Source organism: Anabrus simplex, chromosome X (genome assembly GCF_040414725.1).
Source record: "Anabrus simplex isolate iqAnaSimp1 chromosome X, ASM4041472v1, whole genome shotgun sequence".
Classification (NCBI taxonomy): Eukaryota; Metazoa; Arthropoda; class Insecta; order Orthoptera; family Tettigoniidae; genus Anabrus; species Anabrus simplex.
This window is the reverse complement of record NC_090279.1, coordinates 150,302,747-150,317,728: the sequence shown is the minus strand read 5'-3', so window position 1 is coordinate 150,317,728 and position 14,982 is coordinate 150,302,747. Positions and strand designations below refer to the sequence as shown.

The 14,982-nt window shown below is 40.5% G+C and overlaps 1 protein-coding gene across 1 annotated transcript in view; it reads right to left on the bottom strand.

Moving 5' to 3' along the window:
• LOC136886724 (retinol-binding protein pinta) overlaps positions 1–13,764 on the bottom strand; it is a 64,344-nt gene extending 50,580 nt beyond the window's left edge. The window contains exon 1 of the mRNA XM_068230560.1: positions 13,740–13,764. The gene's annotated coding sequence lies outside the window, so the exon portion shown is untranslated. The remainder of the gene's footprint in view (positions 1–13,739) is intronic.
• Between the last annotated feature and the right edge of the window lie 1,218 nt (positions 13,765–14,982).

Here is a 14,982-nt window from a genome sequence, read left to right as displayed (position 1 = left end):
CTAACGAGTTAAAGATAAGAGGTATGGAACTAAATGAGGCCACAACACTAGTTGCAAATCGAGGATTATGGCGACGTTTAGTAAATTCACAGAGGCTTGCAGACTGAACGCTGAAAGTCATAACAGTCTATAATGATAATGTATGTGTGTATGTAAATGCTGGGGCTGTACCTTAAAGCCACGGACGCTTCCTTCCCATTCCTAGGCTTTCCCTATCCAATCGTCGCCAAAAGCGTAAGTGTCGTTCCTTCAAAAAACGTATGTTGTAAATATGAGTGTATTATTAACGGTATGTATGTATGTATGTAAAATTAATACGTAAATAATTAGTAGTAAAAACGACAAACTTCTTAAAAAGTGCAAACAGTTATTCTGACAAAGCAAAATAGCACCTAATTATGGGACTAGGTCTTCTTTATTTTGAAGGCCGAGTACGGTTAACCGTGCGGGTTCATGGCGTCCGTGGGTCTTCCGACCACTTGCCGTTAACTTCATGTGCGGAGCTACACGGCAGGCCTACCTCGAAAATAAGCAAGGTGCTCTAAATAAAGGGCAGGCAGTCCCGGTTAGCGCTAACAACGAATCTTTATGCACTTGCACAAGTAAGAAAAGTACAATATAGATAGTTTATTTCACGAAGGCGTGTCTGTAGGAAATAGGCACATCGAGCCTATCGACAATCGAGACTGTCCACAATAAAGACGCAAATGAAAGGGAACGAGTTGGCACTCTTCCCAAATATTTTGTGTCCGCAATTGCGACTGTTCGACGACACCAGTTATGACCTTGTTTACAGACTACCCCAGGTACTGAAGGTCATCTCTCAAGTAAACCGGTCTTTTGCTCCGTAGAACACTGTGACACAGAGTGCAGCTTTCGTCTCTCCTCCAAATATAGCCAAAATAACTGATTGAGGTATGGCAATGTTTCGGTTTATTGAAGACAAGCAGATTAGAGCAGATGTAGGATGCAATAGTTACGTAGAAATGAAAAGGTTAGCACAGGATAGGGTGGCATATAGAGCTCCATCAAACCAGTCTATGGACTGATGACTCAAACAACAACATCTACCCTCATATAAATAATTCAACTCCTTCCTCACTTTTTTCACCCCTCACCCCTTAAGTGGATTTTCTAAAAATGAATATTTGTGTTCTTTTATTTATTTATTTATTTTCGCTAGTTGCTTTATGTCGCACCGACACAGATAGGTCTTATGGCGACGATGGGACAGGAAATGGCTAGGAGTGGGAAGGAAGCGGCCGTGGCCTTAATTAAGGTACAGCCTCAGCATTTGTCTGGTGTGAAAATGAGAAACCACGGAAAACCATTTTCAGGGCTGCCGACAGTGGGGTTCGAACCTACTATCTCCCGAATACTGGATACTGGCCGCACTTAAGCGACTGCAGCTATCGAGCTCGGTCTTTTATTTTTAAAGGGGATTCCAAATATCAATTTTCATGTCTGTAACATGTTAGGTTTTTGTGATTTATTGTAGATAATTTCGCTGCTGTAGAATCCTGGAGTTGACGTTGCCATGGTTACGGCAGTTCATTACTTTATCCGATTCCTAGAGCAGGGGTAGTGTGGTGCCAATATCTCCGTACCGGTTGGTTTTAGGGCCTTAAAACATGGTTTTCGGGCCCGTAGGGCTTACCGAGTTTTGTTCTTTGCGTTCTTTGGAGCTTTGTCTCGTCCTTATACGACAAATTTGATATTTTGCCTATATTAGCCAATCATTTTATATCCCCCCCCCCACCGTGCCCCCCACCACGAATATTTTTGAAAATAAAATACAGCCCATGTTACTCACTGGCAATGTAGCTTTCTATAGGTGAAGTAATTTTTAAAATCGGTCCAGTAGTTTTTGAGCCTATTCGTTACAAACAAACAAATTTTTTTCCTCTTTATATTATTAGTATAGATAAAGCGGATACATGCATTGTAATTTGGTACTGAGTGTGCTGTTTGAATTGTTGTATATAACGTCTCCGTAGTCGAAAATGGGTGGAATTAAACTTTGTATAAATAATTTCTTTGTGTTAAATGGGACACGATCTCTTAGCCTGTTAAATGAGTGTAGTGTGTAGAAAGTTCCCTGGCAGATTTTTCTTGCGTGTTCAGACCGGGTTAGTGTTTTGTCAATGATTAGGCCAAGATTCTTTCAAACCGATTTCTGTTCCTTGGTTTTTCTTCTCCAATTTACTGGTGTTATTCTTAGATACACATTGTTGACGTCCTGTAAGATATGAATGCAGCCAATATAAAGGTGTAGGGGAAAAATTAATAGCTTTGAATTTTGCCAATAATATGTCTCTGTCTACGCAGACTTAACTTAAGTCTAATAGTGTGAGAACGGTCAATCGTCCTTTGTCCATTATTAATTGAATGATATTGGTAACTTTCAGTAATGCTTTGGTAGTGCTGTGGTTAAGTCGGAGTCCTTATCGGTATCTGTCCACTAGGTTGCGTACCGAGCTCGATAGCTGCAGTGGCTTAAGTGCGGCCAGTATCCAGTAATCGGGAGATAGTGGGTTCGAGCCCCACTGTCGGCAGCGCTGAAGATGGTTTTCCGTGGTTTCCCATTTTCACACCAGGCAAAGGCAAATGCCGGGGCTGTACATTAATTAAGGCCGCGGCCGCTTCCTTCCAATTCCTAGGCCTTTCCTATCCCATCGTCGCCGTAAGACATATCTGTGTCGGTGCGACGTAAAGCAAATAGTAGCAGGTTACGTTTTTGAAGATAAATAGAGAATTGTTTGTGTACGATTTTTTCGAGTATTTTACCTAGGCGGGGTAATACACAAATTGGTCGAAAGTCTTCTGGGTTGCTTGGGTTCTCTTGTTTTTCTAAAGGTTGTATTATGGCACACTTTCATTCAGAAGGAAAAATCCTAATCATGAGAGAAGTGTTTATAATGTGTGTGATTATAGCGAGAAAAATTTCCGTAAGTTTTTTTAACTGCGGCAAGTTTATTCCGTCACAACCAATTGCGTCTGATTTTATTTCAGATATTACGATCCTGACGTCATGTGGTGTAACATGGAAAAACTGTTCAACCCTTTGTACCTCTTGTAAGTAATTTTTCTTTTTAATAATAATAATAATAATCAAAATGCTATTTGCTTTACGTCCCACTAACTACTTTTACAGTCTTCGGAGACGCTGAGGTGCCGGAATTTAGTCCCGCAGGAGTTCTTTTACGTTCCAGCAAATCTACCGACACGAGGCTGTCGTATTTGAGCACCTTCAAATACCACCGGACTGAGCCAGGATCGAACCTGCCAAGTTGGGGTTAGAAGGCCAGCGCCTTAACCGTCGGAGCCACTCAGCCCGGCATTTTTTCTTTTTAAGCAGAAATTGTATTTTAGGAATTTGTATGATGAAAGTTTTAAGTGCAAAGGATTGTAATTTATATCGTGGCCGAAAAATCCAAAATGTGAAATATCCAATATATCCTCATTTTTAATGCTCAAAAATAAAAATTTCTTAGAACCCTCTCTTAGCACTCTCTTACACAATTATACGAACATGTACTTAAAATTTGCCTGCTGCCATTTCTTGATGGATACAGTTCTTTTGCATCCATCTCTTGGCACAGTACAGAGTAAGTGTAGCTTCCACCGAAGTCCCAGTCTCATCCGTGGCTGTGACAATATGGAAGCTGCTGGGGTATGGGTGGTGCTGAGTAATGGCATTCAGAGCACGACTACTGCATCTGAGTGTTGTGAAAGGTGTTGCTCATAGGGTCAGTCGTGCTGCAATAGCACTTTCTGACCCAGTGAGGAAAGCAATGGCAAACTACCTCACTCCTCGTCTTGCCTAGTACGCCTCATTTTGGTGCTGCCATTGGTTTTTGCGGTTTCCTCATAACCGCATAACCTTTGGTGGTGCTATTTGAGGATCCAACCAGCCTCTGGGCTGATGACCTAACAGACAGATCCTTAAAATTTGATTCCTCTATATATATACTGGTCTCTGCTAGGCGTTTATAAGACCAGTAGTGGCGATTGGGAATGTATAGACAACAAAATGTACCGGGGTCTGGGGGGGGGGATATAAATCAAAATTGACAATGAGCTATAAAATGGTAATTTTCGATGCTCTCTGAGCGAATTTCTACAGAGACTTAAAGGCGTTGACAGTCCACCAACTGAAGTGCAGTAAGAATAGATTTTTGAGAGAGAGACCGAGCTCGATAGCTGCAGTCGCTAAAGTGCGGCCAGTATCCAGTATTCGGGAGATAGTAGGTTCGAACCCCACTGTCGACAGCCCTGAAAATGGTTTTCCGTGGTTTCCCCATTTTCACACCAGGCAAATGCTGGGGCTGTACCTTAATTAAGGCCACGGCCGCTTCGTTCCCACTCCTAGCCCTTCCCTGCCCCATCGTCGCCATAAGACCTATTTGTGTCGGTGCGACGTAAAGCAACTAGCAAAAAAAAAAAAAGATTTTCGAGATTTTTATTCAATACGAAACAAAAGAACTTTCACCAATATTACACTTGCATTACTTTTAAGTAGAAGTATGGTGTGATAATTCTATTAAAAATCACATAGTATTTGGGTACACTGTAAGAAACTAACAGACACTAGACAGCCAGGCAGGATGACGAATGCGCGCGGCAAGCGGGTGACCTTGGCAAAAATACAGGGTCTTTCAATCAAATTTTGGTCGTCTGGTCGGCCGGCGCAGCGCAGCGGATAGGTGGGTGAGCTGAAGGTCAGACGAGCTCATGGCAACTTGCTGATCTTGGGGCCGGTAGAGCGCCCGTATGAATCGCATGTAAATAACAAGCACACATAATAGAGCGTAATCAAAGTAAAATAATTTCTCACCTTGTCGCAGAAGATGTTCAAAATGTCCTCCACCTGCATTACACATTCCTGGCTCCACCTAAAGAAATGTTCATTCATACGCATTAGTTCATCTACCGAGATGGCCTCAATTTCTCTGGTGATATTTCGTTTGAGTTCATCTAGAGTGTGAGGATTTGTTGCATAAAACTTATTTCTCAACTTTTCCCCCTAAAAAAATCGCAGACCGTAAGATTTGGAGATCTTGCGAACTACAGTGGTTTACTAATTACCCTGTTGTAAAAAATTTCCTCAATTAAACTTAATAACTCGTTAGCCGTGTGCGCGGTTGCCGAGTCTTTCTGGAAATGGTTTTCCGTGGTTTCCCATTTTCACACCAGGCAAATGTTGGAGCTGTACCTTAATTAAGGCCATGGCCGCTTCCTTCCAACTCTTAGGCCTTTCCTATCCCATCGTCGCCATAAGACCTACCTGTGTCCGTGCGACGTAAAGCCCCTAGCAAAAAAAAAAAAATCTGGAAATATCCAGATTGGCATTCATTGTCTGTCAATTGTTAAAACATGGCACGAGAATGTTATTCCTATAACTCTGCCCAGTGATTGTGGTTTTAAAAACTATAGGCCCTATTATTCTGTCTGCAGTTACTTAATTAACTTAAATTTAATTAATTTTTTTGACAATTTGCTTTACGTCGCACCGACACAATTAGGTCTTATGGCGAGGATAGGACAGGTAAGGGCTAGGAGTGGGAAGGAAGCAGTAGTAGACTTAATTGAAGTACAACCCCAGAATTTGCCTGGTGTGAAAATGGGAAACCACGGAAAACCATCTTCAGGGCTGCCGGCAGTGGGATTCGAACCCACTATCTTCCGAATACTGGATACTGGCCACACTTAAGCGACTGCAGCTATCGAGCTCGGTCTTAAGGAAGTTAAAGGAAAGGATTAGCTGGAAAGACAACACGGTTTGTACAAAATGTTGTTTTTATAAATAATTCCTGGTATCAGGCGGCTAAAACGGAATGAAAATTTAATTTCTTTTCCACCAAGGGGGGGGGGGCACCCCTCACCCTAATCGCCGCCACTATATGAGTCAGTCAGTCAGTCAAGACAATGCCTTTTATATTACATATAGATTTTTAATAAGTAACTGTAACATACTAAGTAAGAGTATTTTTTTGTTTTTTAAAAAAGGTACACTTCTAAAAAAGTACCTAATATATTTTCTTAAATGGATCGGTACAAAAATCAGATTTCAAAATTTGTGCATTTTAAATATTCTATATCTCATCTCCTGCTATATGTACAGCAATGAAACTTTCTAAATGAAGCATACTACATGTTTGCTATGCAAGCACATACCTCAGAATTTATTTCGACATTATCAAACTCACTAGTAAAGTATTCAAACTGGTGGCACTTTGCGTGTCGGTGCTTACTGTTTCCTTCACAGCTGGGCCATTTATGAATATATTAGTGTCTGCTTTTTTTGCACATCTACTATTTAAAGTTATAACTACAAAACTGACCACTTTATGAATTACATTTGCAATTTTGTGTTATTGCATATTTTGATCAAGTTTTAAAAAAAATTATCAACTCTAGACGCACGATTTTGGTCAGTTTCGTAGACTTCATCACTAAGGATATGAGATAAAAGAATCATAGTAATACACCCTATAATTTAGGAGTTTCAAGGGAAAGTTTTTGAAAAGTACAACTTTGACATAATGACACAAGCGTGCCGCGGAGATCTTCAAATAGCCTACGAATGTCTGGCTTTTAAAATCATAAATCCTAAACTAGTGGAGATATTTAAATAATTATTTCACCAAAAAGAACTAGAAGAGTGGGGTTATAAATAAAAAGTGTTGTTACGTGCCAGCCCAGTGGTAGACCCTCTCGGTACTTCCAGGAAGGGGCTAATTACTCACACGACCTGGGATCCCCCAGCCGGTTTGTGATGTGGGGCCAGCCTTTCTATGTATTGTTCTCGTACCTGTGAGTTTCTTGGAGATTCAACAGGAATGCTCTGCCTCTAGTCACCTCGCAAACGTTCTGGCTCAAGTCACCTGAGCTATAAAAAGGACAGCTAGCCGCGGACGGTCAATCAAAGTTGGGCTCCGTGGTGGAGTCAGTGTTGGGCTCTGTGGCGGAGTCAGTGTGAGACTCAGTGTGTTGGAGTTCGATGGCTGGGCTGAGGGCGACAGGGGTGTTGGCTGTCCCACCGAGGCCTGAAAGAGGAGCTGTCGCTGTGGTGCCGGTAAGACCAGTGGATGGCCTGTAGACGGCGGAACAGAAGACTGTACTGTGCGTTCGTGTATTTCTGTGGACTGAGGCTGAGCGTGCGTCAGCGAGGGAAGCCGCTATCCCGAGTGTGAAGGTAAATGGACCTGTGTTAATGTTCGCTGTTGTGAGTATCGTCCCGCTGTTGGATACCGTTGAACTGTTTAGTTTGTGAGTTACTGGACTACCTGTGGAGTCGAATCAACGAATAGTCATCGTGTGTCGAGTGGCCCGTACTCCTGTGTTCAGATCTATCTGTCTAAACACAGCTGCTTTATGAGGTGGGGGGACTTGGGGAAAGTGGAAGTAAGGATTAAGCGTCCGCAGGTATAGCAACGGGCTGGACCGCCTACTGTGCCATAAGGAAAAGAGAGAGACTTGTAAATAGACAGCAATTAGTGAGTGTGACGGCTCATGGTTAAACAGAATTGTGCGGGTAAATGTGTGTGTACATTTATTGCGGCATCCTGAAATAAATTGAAGTAATGAAACAGAGTTTTATACGTGACAGTATTTTGAAAAATGAAATATTTGAAGGTATTATGCTGTAGCTGACCGATCACCTTTAATGCTGTATTGGTATCTTTTACTAACTAGGATGATGTTTACACACAAGTCAGTGACGGCTGGTAACTACAAATTCTAAATTATCTCGCAAACAGCTCGTTTGTGGATCCATGTTTACTAAGACTTTTTTGCTTCTAGTATCGTGTACTTATAGCTGTTTCAATTTGCGCTAGTAATTATGATACAACTAGTATATTTCTGAATGTGATGATGCTCTTATAAGAATGAAGTACGCCATTCTATTTTAATTAAGTTGTTTTCTTGCAGGTAGTTATTTTTAAATTTATTACTCAAAATTAGTTTTGACAGACTGAAGGAGTTAACAATTATAGAAGTTAACTGAGTCAAAACTAAAAGTCAATTGCTTCAGATATTACCAAAAAAGAAATCAATGCATAGGTATCGATATTTACTGACGTTGTTAACATCACAACATCCTTAGCCGGCCAAACTTCTGATGGTGAATTTGTTTTCGACCAACGGCACTCGGACCGTCTAACCACGGTGTAGACTTGTCGCGTTAACGATCATGGCTAACAGGTCGCCTACATTCCATCATCAGCGGGAATAATGCCAGTTGAACACCATCAAGTCTTTCCATCAATTCAATATTTCACAAGAAAAGATGTCAAACATTGTTCAGCATTGCTGAAAGTTTTACAAGTACAAGATAAAAAGATTTGGCAAGGTTTGATAGCATTTTGATTTAACGTGGAGGAAAGGCAAACAACAATTGTGGTACTTGGACCAGCAGTGGGATACTGTCTTCAAAATAAGGGAAACGCGCAATGTACCACAATTTACATGGGCAAAATAATAATAGAAAGGAAATAAAAACTATAATTAAGGGACTGAAACGCAACAAAGCACCCGGGGAAGAATTCATCACGTCAGAATTATTTAAATATGCTGGTGAAAACAGGGTGAAACAGTTGAAAAGGCCCTTTAGGCATATTTGGTAAACAGGACAGCTTCCTAAAGAGTGGAAGAATGCGCTTATTCGCCCTCTACACAAGGAAGGGGACAAAAATAACCATAATAACTACAGAGGAATCTCATTTCTCTCTGTCGCATATAAGATATTTTTAAAAGCACTCCAGCATAGAGTGGAGCCCAGCTGGACAAGCAGTTAAGTGAATACCAAGCAGGATTTTGAAAAGGACGCTCGTGTGCAGAACCAATTTTCATCTTGAAATCACTGATGAGACGAAAGTGGTTGGTCATGACCTTTGTAGATTTCAAGAAAGCATACGATTCTGTAGAACGTACAACACTTATCAATATTATCAAGGAATTCGGATTAGATGATAAATCCGTACCTCTGATAAAACAGACTATCACGAACACATGCTCCCGAGTAAAATTGATGCGGGAGCTCTCAGAAAAGTTTGAGATCAAAACATGATTCAGACAGGGGGATAGGCTCTCCCCACTAATTTTCAACTGCGTGCTGGAAAAACTCGTCCGGGAATGAAGGAAGGAATTGGCTAAGAGACACTATCAAAACGGAGTGAGAATTGGTTGTAAAGCTACCAGTATTACAGTTGATTGCCTGGCCTTTTCTGATGATGTTGTGCTCTTTGCACATCTCCAAACAGCAGCAAAGCAGATTGAAGTACTGCAAGAAGTAACTGCTAAGACTGATCTAAAGATCAGCATGGACTCCGAGAAAATTTATCCTACCCGTAAGATAGTGACACCCTATGGAGAGGTCGAGAGAACTACGAAATTCAAGTACCTTGGTGAACTTCTAACCCCCCTATTGTAATGAGAATGAAGCACTGAAGGAAAGAGCTAGGAAGATAGAATTGACTTTTAAACTGAGTCAAGATACTTACAAATCCAAATCCCTCTCTTTTGGGGCAAAACTGAGACACTACAGCACAGTAGTTCCATCAGCGGAAACACTTTCTAAAACAGAATACCCCTTAATTGAGAAGAAAGAAAGAAAATTTCTTAGGAAGATCTTAGGACCAAAGAAAGTCGCTGGAGAATTTTCCTTCCGTCTGAGGTCCAACTAGGAAGTGCATGAGAGGATTGAGAAGATAACCACCAAAATGAGGAGAAGGAGATTGATATTTTGTGGACATTTGAAGAGAACGAGCCCAGACAGACTAGCATATAAATTAATTATTCTTCATGAAAAATGGAAACCTCATCCCCGCTGGTTGAACGAAGTGCATAAAGATTTCAACGGAGGAGGTATCACGCCCACAGAAATTCGAAATAGAAATATCTTCAGACAGAAAGCTGCGGAACTGAGGGATAATCCAGAGAAACGACCTGGTAAATCACGGAACATCTCGGTGGAAGAACGGCAAAGGAGGAGCCAAAGGTTAAAGAAATTTGGAGAGAATGTAAAGAGAAGGTTATTACCTTTAGGAGGAAACGTGGCAGGTAGCCGGTTTATGCGTAGCCCAAAGTTGGCTGTATCGAAAAAGAAAGAAAGAAATATTAATAAGAAAACTGTGGTGTCATTTATAGAGTTCAAGAAAGCCTTTGGTTCGGTGGACAGAGAGACTTTGGTAGGGAATTTGGAGTCAAAACCAAACCGGCAAGTATAATCAAAGAGACCCTAACAGACACTACCTCCAAGGTAAAATTCTTCGGGCATCTTTCACAATCATTTGAAATCAAGAAAGGCGTGATGCAAGGGGATGGACTATCCCCTCTCCTATTCAACTGTGTCCTAGAAAAGATAGTGAGAATATGGAACTCAGAACTTGAACATCAAGGGATAATCCCGATCTGTCTAGGGAGAAAATCAGGTGGGATTAAAGTCAACTGCTTGGCTTTTGCTGACGATTTTGCTATACTATCAAAAAGTCCAGAGGTCGCAACCATCCAGATTAACCTCTTGGAAAGAATCGCCAGCCAAACAGGACTGAGGATCTCAGCAGAAAAGACCAAATTTATGACGAACATGAAAGATGTGCCAAAATTCCTGGAAACAGAGATAGGACGGATAGAAAGGATCAAGAAGTTCAAGTACCTTGGTGAGACGATACAGGAGAATGGACTAGAAAAATCTGCAATTGAAGACCGGATCTCAAAAATGGAGAGAGCATACGGCTTGACAAAAAACATCTACAATAAGAAGTGCTTATCCTGGAATTTCAAATTAAAGCATTACAACACCGTGGTCAAAACAGAATGCCTGTATGCCAGTGAATGCCTGTCCATGAACTACAAGCTGGAGAAGCTAGAGGTCCTGGAAAGAAGAATCCTCAGAAAAATTATGGGAGCTGTTCAAACGGAAAGCGGATGGAAACTTCGGAGCAACAAAGAAGTTTACCAGAAGGTGGAAAGAATCTCAGAGACCATGAAGAAAAGGAGGCTGGTGTTTCTTGGACATCTATACAGAATGAACGCAAACAGATTTACCAAACAGATATTTGATTACTTCTGGAGAAAAAAGACCACTACAGCATGGATTAAGGAAAGGAAGAAGGATATGGAAAGGTTAAGCATCTTGAAAGTCCAGCTGTTAGTAAGGAATACGTTTAGGAACACAATGAAGAAATTGGAAGGTGTTCAAGCAGCAGGAAGAACTAGGAAGACCGGAAGAACTTGGACAGATGAACAACGGAAGCAGGCCAGCGAACGCATGAAGGAGAATTGGACACAGAGAAAACTCCGCACGGAGAGAAAAAAATGAAGTTGATCCTTAGTTGTCCTTTCGCTTGTAAATAATAATAATACTAATAATAATAATAATAATAATAATAATAATAATAATAATAATAATAATAATAATAATAATAATAATAATAATAATAATAATAATAGTAGAAGTATGGCCTCAGCGACCGTGTGCAGACATATCAATTTGAAGGCATTTGGCTGTCTGCTCGTCAATTTTCGACGTTCCGTTTTACTCTGGGCCTACTAGATGGCAGACAGAGTAAACCGAAACTCTCTTGGGCGTCTATGGCTGAGATTTAATGAACTTTGTCGGGTAAACACCAAATCTGTCACAAGAGATCTTTTACATGCCGACATCGTATGACATGGAGTGTCGAATGGACTTTTTCCGCTACCTTGGGGCCGACACTCTACCACTGTTCCACAGAGGCAGCTATGGGGAAATTTAATCTTCAACGTAACATTAACTGAATAAAAATAAAACAATGTAACGGAATTTCATATCGTATTACATGAACACGTTTTAGGAATTCCATAATAATAATAATAATAATAATAATAATAATAATAATAATAATAATAATAATAATAGCCTCAGAAACCTTAATTATTGGTGAAGGATCTTTAACCAAAGACATTGGAAACAAGAAAGGAAAATTTTACGAAATTATTTTGGCCCAGTTTGTATAAATGGAATATGGAGGAAAAAATCATCCCAGGAGATATATTGTCATTTTGAAAAAAAATTCTCACACTTTTCGGAAAAGACGATTGAAATTTTATGGATACATAATCAGAATGAAAACTAACAGGCTAACTAAAAAATTCTCAACCTGGCCCTTTCATTAAAAACCAAGAACAGCTGGCTTCGTGAAATTGAAACAGATCTCCAGGAAATCAACATATCAGAAGACATTGTACAGGTCAGATGTAAATTCAGAACCAAAATCGACAATCACCACTTTGAAGACAAACCTAACACCAGAGCTACTATTACTTAGACAGAAGAACGAAGGAAGAAGCTCAGCGGGAGGATGAAGAGATTTTGGGAGGAAAAGAAGGCCAACACATCAGCTAAGCAAGTTCAACCGTGCTCCTGAGTAGGGCATAACGATGTAAAATAATAATAATAATAATAATAATAATAATAATAATAATAATAATAATAATAACGTCCATCTCTGTGGTGTAGTGGTTGGCGTGATGAGCTGTTACCCCCGGAGACCCGGCTTCGATTCCCGACTGTGCAACGAAATTTGTAAAATGGTACGACGGCTGGGACTCAGCCTCGGGAGGTCAACTGAGTAGAGGGGAGCTCGATTCCCTCCTCAGCCATCCTTGAAGTGGTTTTCCGTGGTTTCCCACTTCTCCTCCTGGCAAATACTGGGATGTTACCTAAGTTAAGTCCACGGCTGCTTTCTTCCCTCTTCCCTGTCTATCCCCTCCAATCTTCCCATCCTTCCACAAGGCCTGTGTTCTGCATAGCTTGTGAGGCACCCTGGGCGAGGAACTGGTCCTCCTCCCCAGATCTATCACCCCGAATCAAAAGCCTGATGCTCCAGGACACTGCCCTTGAGGCGGTAGAGGTGGGATCCCTCACTGAGCCCGAGGTAAAAACCAACCCTGGAGGGTAAACAGATTAAGAAAGAAAGAAAGAAAGAAAGAAAGAAAGAAAGAAATAATAATAATAATAATAATAATAATAATAATAATAATAATAATAATAATAATAATAATAATAATAATAATAATAATATGCAAATACGTCATAAATCGATCAGTGCTGACACTGTTTACTTATATGATACGGTACAGTATTTAAACATAAAAGATGTCTACTTCCTTGACATATTTCTCTTGCAATTTCCTCGTACGCTGCCGGTTTTTTTTTTCATTTTATAATGGTACTCTACGGAATCTGTTGAATATAGGCAGCGATGTACCTCAAACTTAGCAATTAATACACACACAACATCCCTCGGTCATAAAGACAGCCATTTCTTGTTGTTTTGATTCCCATCCCGCCAATCCGAGCACGCCTGCTGGCATAGCGCGCACCATTAATACTCGAATTTCATTGGTGAATCCTGTCAAAGACTTCGCAATTGTTTGATCGATCAGAACACATGCTAATTCACTTTCAAGACTTTTGAAGACTTGTCAAGTATTGAAAGTGATTTCACAAGTAAATTTATGAGGTATTGACAATTATTGTGAAGTCTTTGCTTTTGACAACAATTCGATCATGTACAACATGTTCGACACAAACTATTTAGAACATGTTAAAATGGACATTAGCACGTGTCAATTCAAAATGATGGCTAGACAGAAATGCACTACAAAACAAACAAATAGACCGAATGGAAGAGATTGCACGAACCTAGAGTTTACGTTGAAAAAATTCAAAAGATTGTATTATGACATACCTCTGAAGGGACCGGCTGTTTTCACCGTCTCAGGTGTTGAACTGGTACTAAACGGAGTTGAATATCTTGCAACTAGCATGAGAACGCCACTAGATGTTACGTCAGCTCAAGGTTGTGAATCAGGCCAGTTTTGACATGCGCTGGGCGAGTTGCCCGTGCGGTTAGGGGATTGCAGCTGTGAGCTTTCATCAGGGAAATAGTGGGTTCGAATCCCACTGTCGTTAGCCCTAAAATGTTTTTCCATGGTTTCCCATTTTCACACAGGGCAAACGCTGGGGCTGTACCTTAATGAAGGCCGCGGCCAATTCCTTCCATCTCCTAGGGGTTTCCTAACCTATTATCGCCACAAGACCTATCTGTTTTGATGCGACGTAAAGTAAATAATAAAATAATAGTTTAACCTGCCTTGTTCGTAACCTCTGGGGCAGAATATTCTCATTATACCATACATGTTTGCGAGGTTGGTTTGATACAGTGCAGTTGGAGTTACGAGAGGTTATCGCAGAGAGGCTCAACTTGTAGTCTTCCACCAAGATGATATCAGATATTTTAAATTCAGTAATGGACGGTATCGCTTTGGATATGGTAGGTCATGGAAGACTACTGATGAAAGTGAGGGCCGACTGGACTAGACAAAATAGGGATTGAATGGTTGTCTGAATTTCTAGAAAATTAGAACTTAAAGAGTTAGAGTAGGTGAACCATTATCTGATACTGTAATGTTTAAGATGAGGGTTCCCCATGGCACTATAATTGGACCCTTATATTTTCTTATATACCAATATGACTAAATGACTGGAATCACAGATAAGATTTCTGGCGGATGATATTATGCTGTATGGATTAATAAATAAGTTAACAGGATTGTGAGCAACTGCAAAAAGACCTCGACGATGTAGTGAGATGGACAGTGGACAATGGTATTCGAAAATGTTGCATACTTCAGGCTGGTAAGACTTGGGAGTAAGGAGACGAGATGCTCGACTAAGTGGTATGTTCCGAGCGGTCAGTGGAGAGATGTCGTGGAGTCACATAAAGAAGCGAATAAATTTGATTGGTGTTTTCAAAAGTAGTAAAGATCGTAATATGAGGGTAAAATTAGAATTCGAGCGAACAAATTGTGGGAAATATTCATTAATAGGAAGGGGAGCTAGCGGATGGAATAATTTATCGAGAGAAATGTTCTATAAGATTCCAAGTAGTAGTAGTAGTAGTAGTAGTATTTATTCATTCATCATGTCGT